The 18,373-nt window shown below is 23.6% G+C and overlaps 1 long non-coding RNA gene across 30 annotated transcripts in view; it reads right to left on the reverse strand.

The window, feature by feature from the left end:
* Nucleotides 1-18,373, reverse strand: part of LOC132927130 (uncharacterized) — a 126,048-nt gene that overhangs the window by 93,598 nt on the left and 14,077 nt on the right. For 23 of the 30 annotated variants that reach the window (XR_009661661.1, XR_009661660.1, XR_009661645.1 and 20 more), the window contains 3 exons: nucleotides 16,750-16,883; nucleotides 15,830-15,959; nucleotides 15,411-15,538 (listed from right to left, as the gene is read on the reverse strand). This is a non-coding gene — a long non-coding RNA (uncharacterized LOC132927130). Of the gene's footprint in view, nucleotides 1-15,390; nucleotides 15,539-15,735; nucleotides 15,960-16,749; nucleotides 16,884-18,373 lie in introns of all 30 variants that reach the window. The other 7 variants (XR_009661654.1, XR_009661650.1, XR_009661658.1 and 4 more) reach the window with 5 other exon arrangements.

An 18,373-nucleotide genomic window follows, 5' to 3' on the forward strand; every position in this document is an offset into this window, starting at 1 on the left:
TATAATTGTATGATCTTATTATTTATAATTTATTTGTTATATATTTATTTAAAAAGATTAGTTTATTTTTTTTGTTAAATAATATCTGATATTTAATTTATTATTATTTATTCGTGATAATTAATTATTAATGTTTTCTCTTGAGTGATATGGTTTAAGACGCCTAACGTGGATTATATCTTCAGTTACTTTATTATCTAAAATAAGTTCGACTTTATAATTTAGGTCATTGATTTTTTCTAAGATTTTAAAAGGACCTCTATATTTTGGACCTAATTTTGGAGATTTCCCTACTTCTGAAAATGGAAATTTAATAAGAACTAAATTTCCCGGATTAAAGCTTATTATTTGATGTGATTTGTCGTGATATTTTTTTTTGGTTTTGTTGAGCTATTGAAACTATACTGGGGATTTTATTACGTATTTCATTTAATTCAATTAATGACTTTTTTATATCGTATGGTAGATTATCTGGAATTAATTTATTGTCAATTGGAAAGTATGGTTCGAAACCATGCATTAAATAAAAAGGACTATATTTTGTACTAGTTTGTGGGGTAGCGTTATAACTTAGTGTTACGTATGGTAAATAGTATGACCATCTAGATTGATTATTATTTTCTATGTAATTTTTCAGTGAAGTAGAAAGCACACCATTAATTTTTTCGACCAGCCCCTGTGATTGGGGGGAGTAACTTGTAGATAAAACTTGTTTTATACCTAAATTGTTACATATATCTTCCACGAGTTTATTTTTGAAATAAGTACCTCTATCGGAAGAAAATATTTTAAAACATCCCCAATGGGATATTATTTGAATCATAAATTTAACTGTCGATTCGGCAGAAGCTGAAGCGACAGCTTTGGTAAATATGAACTTAGTATTATTACATGCGGCCACTAATATGTATTTTTTTTTATTACTAGTGGTTAAAGGACCTAAATAATCAAATGTTACTCTGTCTAATGGTCTATTTGATAATTGTATAGGTTGTAATTGACCTATTGGTTTGCCTTCTGATTTTTTATTTATTTGGCACTTATGGCACGTTTTTATAAAATTAGTGGTGTCTTTAACCAAATTTTCCCAATAATATTTATTTTGTATTTTATGAATTGTTCTTGTTATACCGGTATGACCTCCCGTAGGTGATTCGTGATATGATTTTAATATATTATTAATTAAAGATTTTGGAATTACTAAAATTGGTACGAAATTTTTAGGAGGGGTAAATTGTTTGTAGTATAAGATTGCATTTAATAGTGTAAATCTTCGCGTTTTTCTTTTAATATTTTTAGGAATATTTTTATTATTTGGTTCAATTATTGCTTTAATTATATCAGAGCAGAATTTGTCTTTAGCTTGTTCATTTTTTATATTATCTGAATCTAGATTTATTTCTGTATGTTCATCTTGAACTATATCAATTTTATTAATTGCATTCCTAGATAAAGCATCTGCAATTACATTTTCTTTACCTTTTTTGTAAACTATATCAAAATCAAAATCTAATAATTTGAGCGTTAGTCTGGCTATTCGAGCGGAAGGGATTTTTAAATTTCTATAATATTGAAGGCTTATATTGTCGCAGAAAACAGTAAAATGTCTTCCCCATAAATATTCTCGGAAGTAAATTATTCCAAAACATAAACCTAAAAGTTCTAGGGTGGTTGAAGAATATGTTTTTTCATTAGCCAATAACTTACGCGATGCATAGCCTATTGGATGTAATATATTATTATCATCGGGTTGTTCAATATAGGCTCCTAATCCTGTTATTGAAGCATCTGTTGTTAGAAAAACATGTTTATCGTCATCAAAGTGTTTTAAAAGTGGTTCAGAGATTAAATAATTTTTTAATTTTTTAAAAGATTCTTCATGTTCTACTTTCCAGTCTATTTTTTTATTATCTCCTTTTATAAGTTCAGTGAGGGGGTGTGCTATTTTTGCAAAATCTTTTACGTGTTTTCTGTAATATGAGCACATTCCTATAAATGACCTAACTTCTTTTTGAGTTGTTGGTTGTTTGAACTCAGTTATTGCTTTTGTATTTTTATCCATCGGTTTAATACCTTCACGAGTTATTATATGGCCAAGTAATTCAATTTTGTTATTAAAAAAGAAACATTTACTTGTTTTAAGAGAAAAATTTAATTTATCCATTATTAATAAAGCATTATTTAAATTGTTTAAGGCTTGTTCAAAGTCTTTGCCATAAGATGCTAAGTCATCAATGTATATTATGAGAGATTTATATAATAATTCTGAAAAAGCTTCATTCAGTTTTCTCTGAAAGATACTTGAGCTAATTTTTAGGCCTTGTGGGATTCTAGTAAACGTGAATAGTCCATGACAAGATGTAAATGCAAGTTTATATTGGTCTTCTTCTTTTACAGGTAATTGAAAAAAACCACTATTAAGGTCAAGAGATGAAAAATATTTTGATCCTTCTAGAGATCTTAATAAATCTGTAGTTCTAGGTAAAGGATATTGATCTGTTTCGATTCTATCATTCAATTCTTTATATGAAACTACAAGTCTATAAGATCCTTTTTCTTTTTTTTTTACTAAAAAGGCTGGAGCTGCAAATTTTGATATTATTGGGCGAATAATATTTGCATCGAGTAATTTGTCTAATTGTATTTTTAATTCTTCTCGTTGTTGTGGAGATACTCTGTGTGGCGCATTAAATTTAGGGTCCGTATAATTTGGTTTCAATTTTATTTCGCAAGGATCTACGTTAGCACATTTTATGTGTGAAGTGTCTGTTGTAAAGAGATGAATGAATTTTTTTAATAACTCAACTACTTTTTTATGTTGATATTTATCGAGATGTTGAGATATATTTATTATAGTTCCTTCACTATCCATAAGTATTTCTTTGTCATCGGAATTATTCGAAATTGTGTTTGATATTTTTGTATTAGTAATTACTGGTTCAATGTTATCATTATTATTAAGAGGTTTTTTTTATATCTATAGACTCGTTTGGAATTGTATTATCAATATGTTTTTTTTTTATGCTATTTATTAAATGTTCTAAAGGCGGTATATCATTAATGATAATGTAATTAGATGGTATTTTATTTGACATTTTATCTGCTCTTGTTCCCGGAATCCAATGCGTGTTTTTATCAACACTATATAAAACGATTATGGACCTATTATTATAATTCTTATTTTGATAGATAATTGCCGTTTTATTAGTGTCATTGTAAATATAAGTATCGTGATTATAATAATCAGAGATTGCGGCTAGTTCGTCATCAGACATCCAATAATTAGGCAGCTGCGTAACATTCAATAATTGTAAGATATCTGCTATGGAAGTAATTTTATTTAATTTGTTGTCGTTTAAAGCATTGCATACAGCATAAATGCCACAGTTTCCATCTCCCGCGACATTTTCTCCTGGTTTATAATTTACAAATACTGATTTTATTTTTATTATTATCTTTTGTATTATTAATGTCTATATTATAATCATAATCTATTTTTTTTAATTCACTTATGTTACTCATATTTTTATCATTACTTTTAGTATTTTTAAGGTTATTGATGGGTGATTTAATTTTATTATTGGAATTATCGTTAATATTATTTAATTGTTTTAATGTTTTATAAAAATAGTAATTCTTATGTATTAAATTTATGACATTTTGATGTTCTTGAGTTTTCCAATTATTCGTTATGTGTGTTTTATCTTTATGACAAATGAGAAGATTGATATTTGTGTTAAGAAATTCTGTAAAAATTGTTTGTTTGATAATTGTCCAATTACATTTGTCTATACCTGAGGCAATTGTAGGGATAGCAATTTTGAAATCGTGTAATTTTTGCATTGATTTTTTTAAGTTTTGTATAGTAAGCTTTATGTTATTATTTTTGCTTTGTTACTAGGTGATAAATTATTTTATTTCCGATTTTTATTGGAATTGCGTCGCCTATTTGTGGTTTAGCTTTTCAAGTTGAGGCGTTGTGTTTCCAAATTTTGTTTTATGCGAGAAGCTATTCCTTTAGACATTTTTAAATCTGCAGATATGCAATGGGCAATCGAGTAGTCAGAATCTACAAGAAATATATCAGCAATTTCCTCTTTAATATTATTAATATTTGTATTAGATAGATTAGTTGTAAGTTTGTATTGTAATCGAATCATTTAATAATAAAGTATTATTATGAAAATTTATAATAGCCTTATTTTTGTGTAGAAAATTATTTCCTATTATTATATGGCATGTTAAATTTTTGACAATAAATACCGATGTTTCAAAATCCTGAGAATCGATTTTTTAGTTTAATCACTGTAGATCCATATACAGTTAAATGGTTGTTAATTTGGGCCTGATAGAATTATGTTTTCTTTAATTATTTTATTTTCAGGGGGAACAAGCGTGTGTCTAATACAACAAATATTGGCTCCTGTATCAATAGTTATTGGTACATCAATATTATTAAGTTTAGCACGAATAAATAAAGGTTCAGAAATATGATAATTTTGTAAGTAGTTGCTGGTTTTTTAACTGACAATGAAGGGTAACAGCGAGTGTCAGAAAAAACTGTTTGACCTATTTTATTAGTTTTTTTTGAATTGAAAATTTTCTACAAGTTATTGCTGAATGTCCTATCATATCACATAATTGACAATTAATCGGGTTTTTTTTTTAATCGACAATTTTCTGTGAAATGATTATTTCTATTACAAATTGTACATTGTATTTTGTTGTTATTTTTTGATGTATTTTTGTTTTTAAAATAGCAAAATTCTGTGATATGATTGTTTTTAGAGCATATTTCACATTTTTTTGTATTTATTTTATTGTTGAAAAAGATTGGCGATTATTTTTAAAATTATTGTACATATTAGAATTGTTATTTTGAACTTGAGGGTTTATAATATTTTCTATGTCGGTTTTAAATTTATTGTTGTTTTCATTAAGCAGATTTATTTTTTCATTTATTTCGTTTGAGATTTGATTTAGTTTATGAGTGATTATATCAGTTTTTATTTCGGAAGGAGATTGATTTATTTCGCCCGTTACCATAAATTCTACCATTTCATATTTTCTTATATTGTCTTTTAATAATTTTAGTGTTGAATTATCTAATATTCCAATGTATCTAGTAATATTTGGTTTAAGACCGATCATTATATGTCTAGTTATTTCTTGTTGGAGCCATTTCAGAATCTATACGTCTACAAAGTGATTCGATTTCATTAATGAATGTCATAGGTAGTTCATCATCTAATTGCTTTCTTTTTTCGAGTAATAATCGAAGCATATCTTTATGAGCAATGTGTTCGAATTCATTTCGAAGTTGTTTTTCTAAATCAGCCCATTTATTGAAATTTTGATTTTCGATGTTTTCATAAAAAGTTAGTGCTGGGCCCTCTAAAAATGCAGGTATGAATTGTAATTTTTCTTGTTCGGACCAGCCATTAATGGAAGCTGCTCTTTGATATTTTTTTTAAAAATGCATCTATACTATCAGATGAAGAATCGGAAAATATGTCAGTTTGAAATAAAGTTTTTTATCTCCATTTTGTTCGTTTTGGTTTGATAATTTTCATTTATTGTCACAAAATCGTCCGGGCAAGATTCACCGTTTAAATATTTAAATAATCTATTTTTAAGTTCTGCAACTGTTCCTACACTATTTAAATTTCTTTTATTTAATTCTAAAATTAATTGAGGTTTATTAACTTTGTTTATTTCATTTGGCAGTGAAATAAAAAATTGGTTCTTCTATTTCATTTTCCTGATTATTATTATTTTGTGACATTTGTTTAAAAAAATATGTTCGTTTTATTTTGTAATTTAATATTTGTATTATTCATTTCGGGGATTTTAAACGCGGTAAGAGCCACTAGTTGGGCGCCACTTTGTAATGATTGAGAATGAATAATAGTAAGTTGATTGGGGACTATTATATTATTTCTAAATTATTACTTGCTAAATAATTATATTTTTAATGATATTACCTCTCTGCTTCCTGTGTCGACTTGCTTGTTGAAAATCGTGGTTCGCGTTCAAGATGTAATATGAGGTGATCGATTTATATTTTTGAAATAATTAGGCCTTTTTTCTTTGAATCTACAATTGTAATTTTATTTAACTTATTTTTAAACACTTTTTAATATATATATTTTAATCAATTACAAACTTATTATTATGTCTTATTGTATGAACGATCTGCGTAGTCTCTTACACTCGCTTTTGACCATCCGCACAATAAGATGATAAAGACTCCTGTGCTTAGCGACTACTAGTCCCCTTATATGTCCTAATTCTTTTACATATAAGAGTGTGTGCGTGTGTATATGTACATATGTGTGAGTTTTATCTTATATTAAAGCTATCAATTATTATAATTATTATAAATATGTTATTACTATAATTATTATATATTATTGTATTTTATTGAATATTACTTATCATACAATTAAAAATTTAAGATATATGATGGCTAAGTGCACATCATTACATTAGTAATAATAAATTCTAATCATTTTCTTAATATAGTGGTCCAGGTTTCAATAGATTAACTTGATAATTGTTTGTTTTATAAGCAGTTCAAAAATTAAATGTATATTATTCATCAAAATTATCATATAAAATCATGTTTTATAGTGTTTATGAAAAATCTGCTTAAATGAAATGTATGCAAGTTAGTAATAATAAATTCTAATCATTTTTCTTAATATAGTGGTCCAGGTTTCAAGAGATTAACTTGATAATTGTTTGTTTTATAAGCAGTTCAAAAATTAAATGTATATTATTCATCAAAATTATCATATAAAATCATGTTTTATAGTGTTTATGAAAAATCTGCTTAAATGAAATGTATGCAAGTTAGTAATAAAAAATTCTAATCATTTTCTTAATATAGTGGTCGAGGTTTCAAGAGATTATCTTGAGAATTGTGTGTTTTATAAGCAGTTCAAAAAATAAATATTTAATATTCGTCAAAATTATCATATAAAAAACATGTTTTATAGTTGTAATGAAGTATCTGCTTAAATGTGATGTATGCAAGTTAATAATAATAAACTAGAATCATTTTCTTAATATAATGGTCCCAGGTTTCAAGAGATTAACTTGAGAATTGTGTGTTTTATAAGTAGTTCAAAAAATAAATGTATATTATTCATCAAAATTATCATATAAAATCATGTTTATATAGTGTTTATGAAATAATCTGCTTAAATGAAATGTATGCAATGTATGCAAGTTAGTAATAATAAATTCTTATCATTTTCTTAATATAGTGGTCCAGGTTTCAAGAGCTTATCTTGAGAATTGTGTGTTTTATAAGCAGTTCAAAAAATAAATATATATTATTCGTCAAAATTATAATATAAAAATCAGTGTTTTATAGTTTTAATGAAGTATCTGCTTAAATGAGATGTATGCAAGTTAATAATAATAAATTAGAATCATTTTCTTAATATAGTGGTCCAGGATTCAAGAGATTATCTTGAGAATTGTTTGTTTTATAAGCAGATCAAAAAATAAATATTTAATATTCGTCAAAAATATCATATAAAATCATGTTTTATAGTTTTAATGAAGTATCTGCTTAAATGAGATGTATGCAAGTTAATAATAATAAATTAGAATCATTTTTCTTAATATAGTGGTCCAGGTTTCAAGAGATTATCTTGAGAATTGTGTGTTATATAAGCAGTTCAAAAAATAAATGTATATTATTCATCAAAATTATCATATAAAAACATGTTTTATAGTTTTAATGAAGTATCTGCTTAAATGAGATGTATACAAGTTAATAATAATAAATTAGAATCATTTTCTTAATATAATGGTCCAGGTTTCAAGAGATTAACTTGAGAATTGTGTGTTTTATAAGCAGTTCAAAAATTAAAATGTATTATTATTCATCAAAATTATCATATAAAAACATGTTATATAGTGTTTATGAAAAATCTGCTTAAATGAAATGTATGCAAGTTAGTAATAATAAATTCTAATCATTTTCTTAATATAGTGGTCCAGGTTTCAAGAGATTAACTTGATAATTGTTTGTTTTATAAGCAGTTCAAAAATTAAATGTATATTATTCATCAAAATTATCATATAAAATCACGTTTTATAGTGTTTATGAAAAATCTGCTTAAATGAAATGTATGCAAGTTAGAAATAAAAAACTCTAATCATTTTCTTAATATAGTGGTCGAGGTTTCAAGAGATTATCTTGAGAATTGTGTGTTTTATAAGCAGTTCAAAAAATAAATATTTAATATTCGTCAAAATTATCATATAAAATCATGTTTTATAGTGTTTATGAAAAATCTGCTTAAATGAAATGTATGCAAGTTAGTAATAATAAATTCTAATCATTTTCTTAATATAGTGGTCGAGGTTTCAAGAGATTATCTTGAGAATTGTTTGTTTTATTAGCAGATCAAAAAAAAAAATATTTAATATTCGTCAAAATTATCATATAAAATCATGTTTTATAGTGTTTATGAAAAATCTGCTTAAATGAAATGTATGCAAGTTAGTAATAATAAATTCTAATCATTTTCTTAATATAGTGGTCCAGGTTTCAAGAGATTATCTTGAGAATTGTGTGTTTTATAAGCAGTTTAAAAAATAAATATTTAATATTCGTCAAAATTATCATATAAAAACATGTTTTATAGTTTTTTTAAGTATCTGCTTAAATGAGATGTATACAAGTTAATAATAATAAACTAGAATCATTTTCTTAATATAATGGTCCATGTTTCAAGAGATTAACTTGAGAATTGTGTGTTTTATAAGTAGTTCAAAAAATAAATGTATATTATTCATCAAAATTATCATATAAAATCATGTTATATAGTGTTTATGAAAAATCTGCTTAAATGAAATGTATACAAGTTAATAATAATAAATTAGAATCATTTTCTTAATATAATGGTCCAGGTTTCAAGAGATTAACTTGAGAATTGTGTGTTTTATAAGCAGTTCAAAAATTAAATGTATATTATTCATCAAAATTATCATATAAAAACATGTTATATAGTGTTTATGAAAAATCTGCTTAAATGAAATGTATGCAAGTTAGTAATAATAAATTCTAATCATTTTCTTAATATAGTGGTCCAGGTTTCAAGAGATTAACTTGATAATTGTTTGTTTTATAAGCAGTTCAAAAATTAAATGTATATTATTCATCAAAATTATCATATAAAATCACGTTTTATAGTGTTTATGAAAAATCTGCTTAAATGAAATGTATGCAAGTTAGAAATAAAAAACTCTAATCATTTTCTGAATATAGTGGTCGAGGTTTCAAGAGATTATCTTGAGAATTGTGTGTTTTATAAGCAGTTCAAAAAATAAATATTTAATATTCGTCAAAATTATCATATAAAATCATGTTTTATAGTGTTTATGAAAAATCTGCTTAAATGAAATGTATGCAAGTTAGTAATAATAAATTCTAATCATTTTCTTAATATAGTGGTCGAGGTTTCAAGAGATTATCTTGAGAATTGTTTGTTTTATTAGCAGATCAAAAAAAAAAATATTTAATATTCGTCAAAATTATCATATAAAATCATGTTTTATAGTGTTTATGAAAAATCTGCTTAAATGAAATGTATGCAAGTTAGTAATAATAAATTCTAATCATTTTCTTAATATAGTGGTCCAGGTTTCAAGAGATTATCTTGAGAATTGTGTGTTTTATAAGCAGTTTAAAAAATAAATATTTAATATTCGTCAAAATTATCATATAAAAACATGTTTTATAGTTTTTTTAAGTATCTGCTTAAATGAGATGTATACAAGTTAATAATAATAAACTAGAATCATTTTCTTAATATAATGGTCCATGTTTCAAGAGATTAACTTGAGAATTGTGTGTTTTATAAGTAGATCAAAAAATAAATGTATATTATTCATCAAAATTATCATATAAAATCATGTTATATAGTGTTTATGAAAAATCTGCTTAAATGAAATGTATGCAAGTTAGTAATAATAAATTCTAATCATATTCTTAATATAGTGGTCCAGGTTTCAAGAGCTTATCTTGAGAATTGTGTGTTTTATAAGCAGTTCTAAAAATAAATATATATTATTCGTCAAAATTATAATATAAAATCATGTTTTATAGTTTTAATGAAGTATCTGCTTAAATGAGATGTATGCAAGTTAATAATAATAAATTAGAATCATTTTCTTAATATAATGGTCCAGTTTTAAAGAGATTAACTTGAGAATTGTGTGTTTTATAAGCAGATCAAAAAATAAATAAGTAATATTTGTCAAAATTATCATATAAAATCATGTTTTATAGTTTTAATGAAGTATCTGCTTAAATGAGATGTATGCAAGTTAATAATAACAAATTAGAATCATTTTCTTAATATAATGGTCCAGGTTTCAAGAGATTAACTTGAGAATTGTTTGTTTTATAAGCAGATCATAAAATAAATATTTAATATTCGTCAAAATATCATATAAAATCATGTTTTATAGTTTTAATGAAGTATCTGCTTAAATGAGATGTATGCAAGTTAATAATAATAAATTAGAATCATTTTCTTAATATAGTGGTCCAGGTTTCAAGAGATTATCTTGAGAATTGTTTGTTTTATAAGCAGATAAATAAAAAAATATTTAATATTCGTCAAAATTATCATATAAAATCATGTTTTATAGTTTTAATGAAGTTTCTGCTTAAATGAGATGTATGCAAGTTAGTAATAATAAATTCTAATCATTTTCTTAATATAGTGGTCGAGGTTTCAAGAGATTAACTTGATAATTGTTTGTTTTATAAGCAGATCAAAAAATAAATAAGTAATATTCGTTAAAATTATCATATAAAATCATGTTTTATAGTTTTAATGAAGTATCTGCTTAAATGAGATGTATGCAAGTTAATAATAATAAATTAGAATCATTTTCTTAATATAATGGTCCATGTTTCAAGAGATTAACTTGAGAATTGTGTGTTTTATAAGTAGTTCAAAAAATAAATGTATATTATTCATCAAAATTATCATATAAAATCATGTTATATAGTGTTTATGAAAAATCTGCTTAAATGAAATGTATGCAAGTTAGTAATAATAAATTCTAATCATTTTCTTAATATAGTGGTCCAGGTTTCAAGAGCTTATCTTGAGAATTGTGTGTTTTATAAGCAGTTCAAAAAATAAATATATATTATTCGTCAATATTATAATATAAAATCATGTTTTATAGTTTTAATGAAGTATCTGCTTAAATGAGATGTATGCAAGTTAATAATAATAAATTAGAATCATTTTCTTAATATAATGGTCCAGTTTTAAAGAGATTAACTTGAGAATTGTGTGTTTTATAAGCAGATCAAAAAATAAATAAGTAATATTCGTCAAAATTATCATATAAAATCATGTTTTATAGTTTTAATGAAGTATCTGCTTAAATGAGATGTATGCAAGTTAATAATAATAAATTAGAATCATTTTCTTAATATAATGGTCCAGGTTTCAAGAGATTAACTTGAGAATTGTGTGTTTTATAAGCAGTTCAAAAATTAAATGTATATTATTCATTAAAATTATCATATAAAAACATGTTATATAGTGTTTATGAAAAATCTGCTTAAATGAAATGTATGCAAGTTGGTAATAAAAAATTCTAATCATTTTTTTAATATAGTGGTCGAGGTTTCAAGAGATTATCTTGAGAATTGTGTGTTTTATAAGCAGTTCAAAAAATAAATATTTAATATTCGTCAAAATTATCATATAAAAACATGTTTTATAGTTTTTTTAAGTATCTGCTTAAATGAGATGTATGCAAGTTAATAATAATAAACTAGAATCATTTTCTTAATATAGTGGTCCAGGTTTCAAGAGATTAACTTGAGAATTGTGTGTTTTATAAGTAGTTCAAAAAATAAATGTATATTATTCATCAAAATTATCATATAAAATCATGTTATATGGTGTTTATGAAAAATCTGTTTAAATGAAATGTATGCAAGTTAGTAATAATAAATTCTAATCATTTTCTTAATATAGTGGTCCAGGTTTTAAGAGCTTATCTTGAGAATTGTGTGTTTTATAAGCAGTTCTAAAAATAAATATATATTATTCGTCAAAATTATAATATAAAATCATGTTTTATAGTTTTAATGAAGTATCTGCTTAAATGAGATGTATGCAAGTTAATAATAATAAATTAGAATCATTTTCTTAATATAATGGTCCAGTTTTAAAGAGATTAACTTGAGAATTGTGTGTTTTATAAGCAGATCAAAAAATAAATAAGTAATATTCGTCAAAATTATCATATAAAATCATGTTTTATAGTTTTAATGAAGTATCTGCTTAAATGAGATGTATGCAAGTTAATAATAATAAATTAGAATCATTTTCTTAATATAATGGTCCAGGTTTCAAGAGATTAACTTGAGAATTGTGTGTTTTATAAGCAGTTCAAAAATTAAATGTATATTATTCATCAAAATTATCATATAAAAACATGTTATATAGTGTTTATGAAAAATCTGCTTAAATGAAATGTATGCAAGTTAGTAATAATAAATTCTAATCATTTTCTTAATATAGTGGTCGAGGTTTCAAGAGATTATCTTGAGAATTGTTTGTTTTATAAGCAGATCATAAAATAAATATTTAATATTTGTCAAAATTATCATATAAAATCATGTTTTATAGTTTTAATGAAGTATCTGCTTAAATGAGATGTATGCAAGTTAATAATAATAAATTAGAATCATTTTCTTAATATAGTGGTCCAGGTTTCAAGAGATTATCTTGAGAATTGTTTGTTTTATAAGCAGATCAAAAAAAAAATATTTAATATTCGTCAAAATTATCATATAAAATCATGTTTTATAGTTTTAATGAAGTTTCTGCTTAAATGAGATGTATGCAAGTTAGTAATAATAAATTCTAATCATTTTCTTAATATAGTGGTCCAGGTTTCAAGAGATTATCTTGAGAATTATTTGTTTTATAAGCAGATCAAAAGAAAAATATTTAATATTCGTCAAAATTATCATATAAAATCATGTTTTATAGTGTTTATGAAAAATCTGCTTAAATGAAATGTATGCAAGTTAGTAATAATAAATTCTAATCATTTTCTTAATATAGTGGTCCAGGCTTCAAGAGATTATCTTGAGAATTGTTTGTTTTATAAGCAGATAAAAAAAAAAAAAATATTTAATATTCGTCAAAATTATCATATAAAAACATGTTATATAGTTTTTTTAAGTATCTGCTTAAATGAGATGTATGCAAGTTAATAATAATAAACTAGAATCATTTTCTTAATATAGTGGTCCAGGTTTCAAGAGATTAACTTGAGAATTGTGTGTTTTATAAGTAGTTCAAAAAATAAATTTATATTATTCATCAAAATTATCATATAAAATCATGTTATATGGTGTTTATGAAAAATCTGTTTAAATGAAATGTATGCAAGTTAGTAATAATAAATTCTAATCATTTTCTTAATATAGTGGTCCAGGTTTTAAGAGCTTATCTTGAGAATTGTGTGTTTTATAAGCAGTTCTAAAAATAAATATATATTATTCGTCAAAATTATAATATAAAATCATGTTTTATAGTTTTATGAAGTATCTGCTTAAATGAGATGTATGCAAGTTAATAATAATAAATTAGAATCATTTTCTTAATATAATGGTCCAGTTTTAAAGAGATTAACTTGAGAATTGTGTGTTTTATAAGCAGATCAAAAAATAAATAAGTAATATTAGTCAAAATTATCATATAAAATCATGTTTTATAGTTTTAATGAAGTATCTGCTTAAATGAGATGTATGCAAGTTAATAATAATAAATTAGAATCATTTTCTTAATATAATGGTCCAGGTTTCAAGAGATTAACTTGAGAATTGTGTGTTTTATAAGCAGTTCAAAAATTAAATGTATATTATTCATCAAAATTATCATATAAAAACATGTTATATAGTGTTTATGAAAAATCTGCTTAAATGAAATGTATGCAAGTTAGTAATAATAAATTCTAATCATTTTCTTAATATAGTGGTCGAGGTTTCAAGAGATTATCTTGAGAATTGTTTGTTTTATAAGCAGATCATAAAATAAATATTTAATATTTGTCAAAATTATCATATAAAATCATGTTTTATAGTTTTAATGAAGTATCTGCTTAAATGAGATGTATGCAAGTTAATAATAATAAATTAGAATCATTTTCTTAATATAGTGGTCCAGGTTTCAAGAGATTATCTTGAGAATTGTTTGTTTTATAAGCAGATCAAAAAAAAAATATTTAATATTCGTCAAAATTATCATATAAAATCATGTTTTATAGTTTTAATGAAGTTTCTGCTTAAATGAGATGTATGCAAGTTAGTAATAATAAATTCTAATCATTTTCTTAATATAGTGGTCCAGGTTTCAAGAGATTATCTTGAGAATTATTTGTTTTATAAGCAGATCAAAAAAAAAATATTTAATATTCGTCAAAATTATCATATAAAATCATGTTTTATAGTGTTTATGAAAAATCTGCTTAAATGAAATGTATGCAAGTTAGTAATAATAAATTCTAATCATTTTCTTAATATAGTGGTCCAGGCTTCAAGAGATTATCTTGAGAATTGTTTGTTTTATAAGCAGATCAAAAAAAAAAAATATTTAATATTCGTCAAAATTATCATATAAAAACATGTTATATAGTGTTTATGAAAAATCTGCTTAAATGAAATGTATGCAAGTTAGTAATAATAAATTCTAATCATTTTCTTAATATAGTGGTCCAGGTTTCAAGAGATTAACTTGATAATTGTTTGTTTTATAAGCAGTTCAAAAATTAAATGTATATTATTCATCAAAATTATCATATAAAATCATGTTTTATAGTGTTTATGCAAAATCTGCTTAAATGAAATGTATGCAAGTTAGTAATAAAAAATTCTAATCATTTTCTTAATATAGTGGTCGAGGTTTCAAGAGATTATCTTGAGAATTGTGTGTTTTATAAGCAGTTCAAAAAATAAATATTTAATATTCGTCAAAATTATCATAGAATATCATGTTTTATAGTTTTAATGAAGTATCTGTTTAAATGAGATGTATGCAAGTTAATAATAATAAATTCTAATCATTTTCTTAATATAGTGGTCCAGGTTTCAAGAGAATTACTTGATAATTGTTTGTTTTATAAGCAGATCAAAAAATAAATTTTTAATATACGTCAAAATTATCATATAAAATCATGTTTTATAGTTTTAATGAAAAATCTGCTTAAATGAAATGTATGCAAGTTAATAATAATAAATTAAATAATTTAATTAATATTATAGTCAGGGAAGCATTTGAGTAACTTTTAGATACATTGCTATTAATTTTCTATCAACTATACCTAATAACCATTACACGTACATTGCATAAATTCTTTATAATCAGTATCTTTTAGTTCATTTTCAACATTGGATGTTCATACATTCCCAAAGTTGTATGCATACAAATAAATGTCTCAGCATTCCTTGAGTCATCTGCTGTATTGCCATCTAAAAAAATTTAATCAGTTAAATATATATAATAATTGGAGAATGACTCGATAACTCAGTGCTTTATAAGCAGTTTAAAACATGAATTTTTGATATTCGTCAAAATGATCATATAAAATCATGTTTTTTAGTGTTTATGAAGTATCAAGTTAAATTAATTGTATGAAAGTTAATTATAGTAAATAAGAATCATTTACTTAGTCCTATTGTCAGGATTTCATGACATTAACATTTTGTTACATAACTATTAATTTTCTATAAATTATATTCTATTATAAGCTCTACACGTACGTTGAATAAAACAATTATTATTATCAGTATCTTCTAGTCCATTTTCATCATAGGATGTTTATATTTTCCAAACTGATATAATCGCGAATTCATGTCTCACCATGGCTTTCATTGTCTGCTGTATTGCAATCTGAAAATATTGTAGTCAGTTAAATATGCGTATAGTTGGAGTAAACAATGTCACTACTACACACCATAATTAGAACGAAAATCTTTATATGATAACGAGTATTTGGAAAATACTGAATAAGTCAGTAACGGAAACAATCAAACAATAACTATCTGAACAACTTTATTCTTAATACAAAATATTTAAAAACAATTTTCAGTTAAAACTAAATGCAAATACGATTGTAAAACAGCAAAGTGATATGAAATATAATCATATAACAGATGATAAGATATAATAATTATGATAAGCCATAAAAGATAGTACAAATCTACCAAATTATTTTGTTGAATTTGAATGTAAAATAAATGTAACTAAATAATACACTCGAACAATAACTTAAATTTTCTTCTATTCAATATGAAAAAAATATGAATTGTATAATTCGTCAAAATTAACATATAAAATAATTTGTTAAAGTTCTTATGAAGTAAAAATATCTGGTTAAACAAAACATATGAAAGTTATAAATGATAAAATGGAATAATTTTCATAATATAACAGTCAAGGTATCAAAACACGTACTTGAGAATAAAATATTTTATAAGCAGTTAAATGTATGAATTTGTTATATTCAACAAAATTATCATATAAATGTAATAAAAATAAAATGATTTTTAAAGCTAAGACAAATTTTAAGAATGAAAATTAAAAGTTCTCAGGTGTTTAATTATCATTTATTCAATGTATAAACAAATATCTATTGTATCACTACATTAATATTCTATAAATTATATTCAATAACCATTACATGTAAATTGCATAAATTCATTATAATCAGTATTCGTTAGTTCATTTTCAAAATTGGATGTTCATACTTTTCCAGAGTTGTTTGAATACCAAATAATGTTTCAGCATCCCTTTAATGATCTGCTGTATTTGCATCTAAAAAAATTTATCCAGTTAAATAAATATAATAATTGGAGAATGACTCGATAACTCAGTGCTTTATAAGCAATTTAAAACATGAATTTTTAATATTCGTCAAAATTATCATATAAAATCATGTTTTATAGTGTTTATGAAAAATCTGCTTAAATGAAATGTATGCAAGTTAGTAATTATATATTCTAATCATTTTCTTAATATAGTGGTCCAGGTTTCAAGAGATTAACTTGAGAATTGTGTGTTTTATAAGCAGTTCAAAAAATAAATAAGTAATATTCGTCAAAATTATCATATAAAATCATGTTTTATAGTTTTAATGAAGTATCTGCTTAAATGAGATGTATGCAAGTTAATAATAACAAATTAGAATCATTTTCTTAATATAATGGTCCAGGTTTCAAGAGATTAACTTGAGAATTGTGTGTTTTATAAGCAGTTCAAAAATTAAATGTATATTATTCATCAAAATTATCATATAAAAACATGTTATATAGTGTTTATGAAAAATCTGCTTAAATGAAATGTATGCAAGTTAGTAATAATAAATTCTAATCATTTTCTTAATATAGTGGTCGAGGTTTCAAGAGATTATCTTGAGAATTGTTTGTTTTATAAGCAGATCATAAAATAAATATTTAATATTTGTCAAAATTATCATATAAAATCATGTTTTATAGTTTTAATGAAGTATCTGCTTAAATGAGATGTATGCAAGTTAATAATAATAAATTAGAATCATTTTCTTAATATAGTGGTCCAGGTTTCAAGAGATTATCTTGAGAATTGTTTGTTTTATAAGCAGATCAAAAAAAAAATATTTAATATTCGTCAAAATTATCATATAAAATCATGTTTTATAGTTTTAATGAAGTTTCTGCTTAAATGAGATGTATGCAAGTTAGTAATAATAAATTCTAATCATTTTCTTAATATAGTGGTCCAGGTTTCAAGAGATTATCTTGATAATTGTTTGTTTTATAAGCAGATCATAAAATAAATATTTAATATTCGTCAAAATATCATATAAAATCATGTTTTATAGTTTTAATGAAGTATCTGCTTAAATGAGATGTATGCAAGTTAGTAATAATAAATTCTAATCATTTTCTTAATATAGTAGTCCAGGTTTCAAGAGATTATCTTGAGAATTGTTTGTTTTATAAGCAGATCAAAAAAAAAAAATATTTAATATTCGTCAAAATTATCATATAAAATCATGTTTTATAGTGTTTATGAAAAATCTGCTTAAATGAAATGTATGCAAGTTAGTAATAATAAATTCTAATCATTTTCTTAATATAGTGGTCCAGGTTTTAAGAGCTTATCTTGAGAATTGTGTGTTTTATAAGCAGTTCTAAAAATAAATATATATTATTCGTCAAAATTATAATATAAAATCATGTTTTATAGTTTTAATGAAGTATCTGCTTAAATGAGATGTATGCAAGTTAATAATAATAAATTAGAATCATTTTCTTAATATAATG

Source organism: Rhopalosiphum padi, chromosome 3 (genome assembly GCF_020882245.1).
Source record: "Rhopalosiphum padi isolate XX-2018 chromosome 3, ASM2088224v1, whole genome shotgun sequence".
Classification (NCBI taxonomy): Eukaryota; Metazoa; Arthropoda; class Insecta; order Hemiptera; family Aphididae; genus Rhopalosiphum; species Rhopalosiphum padi.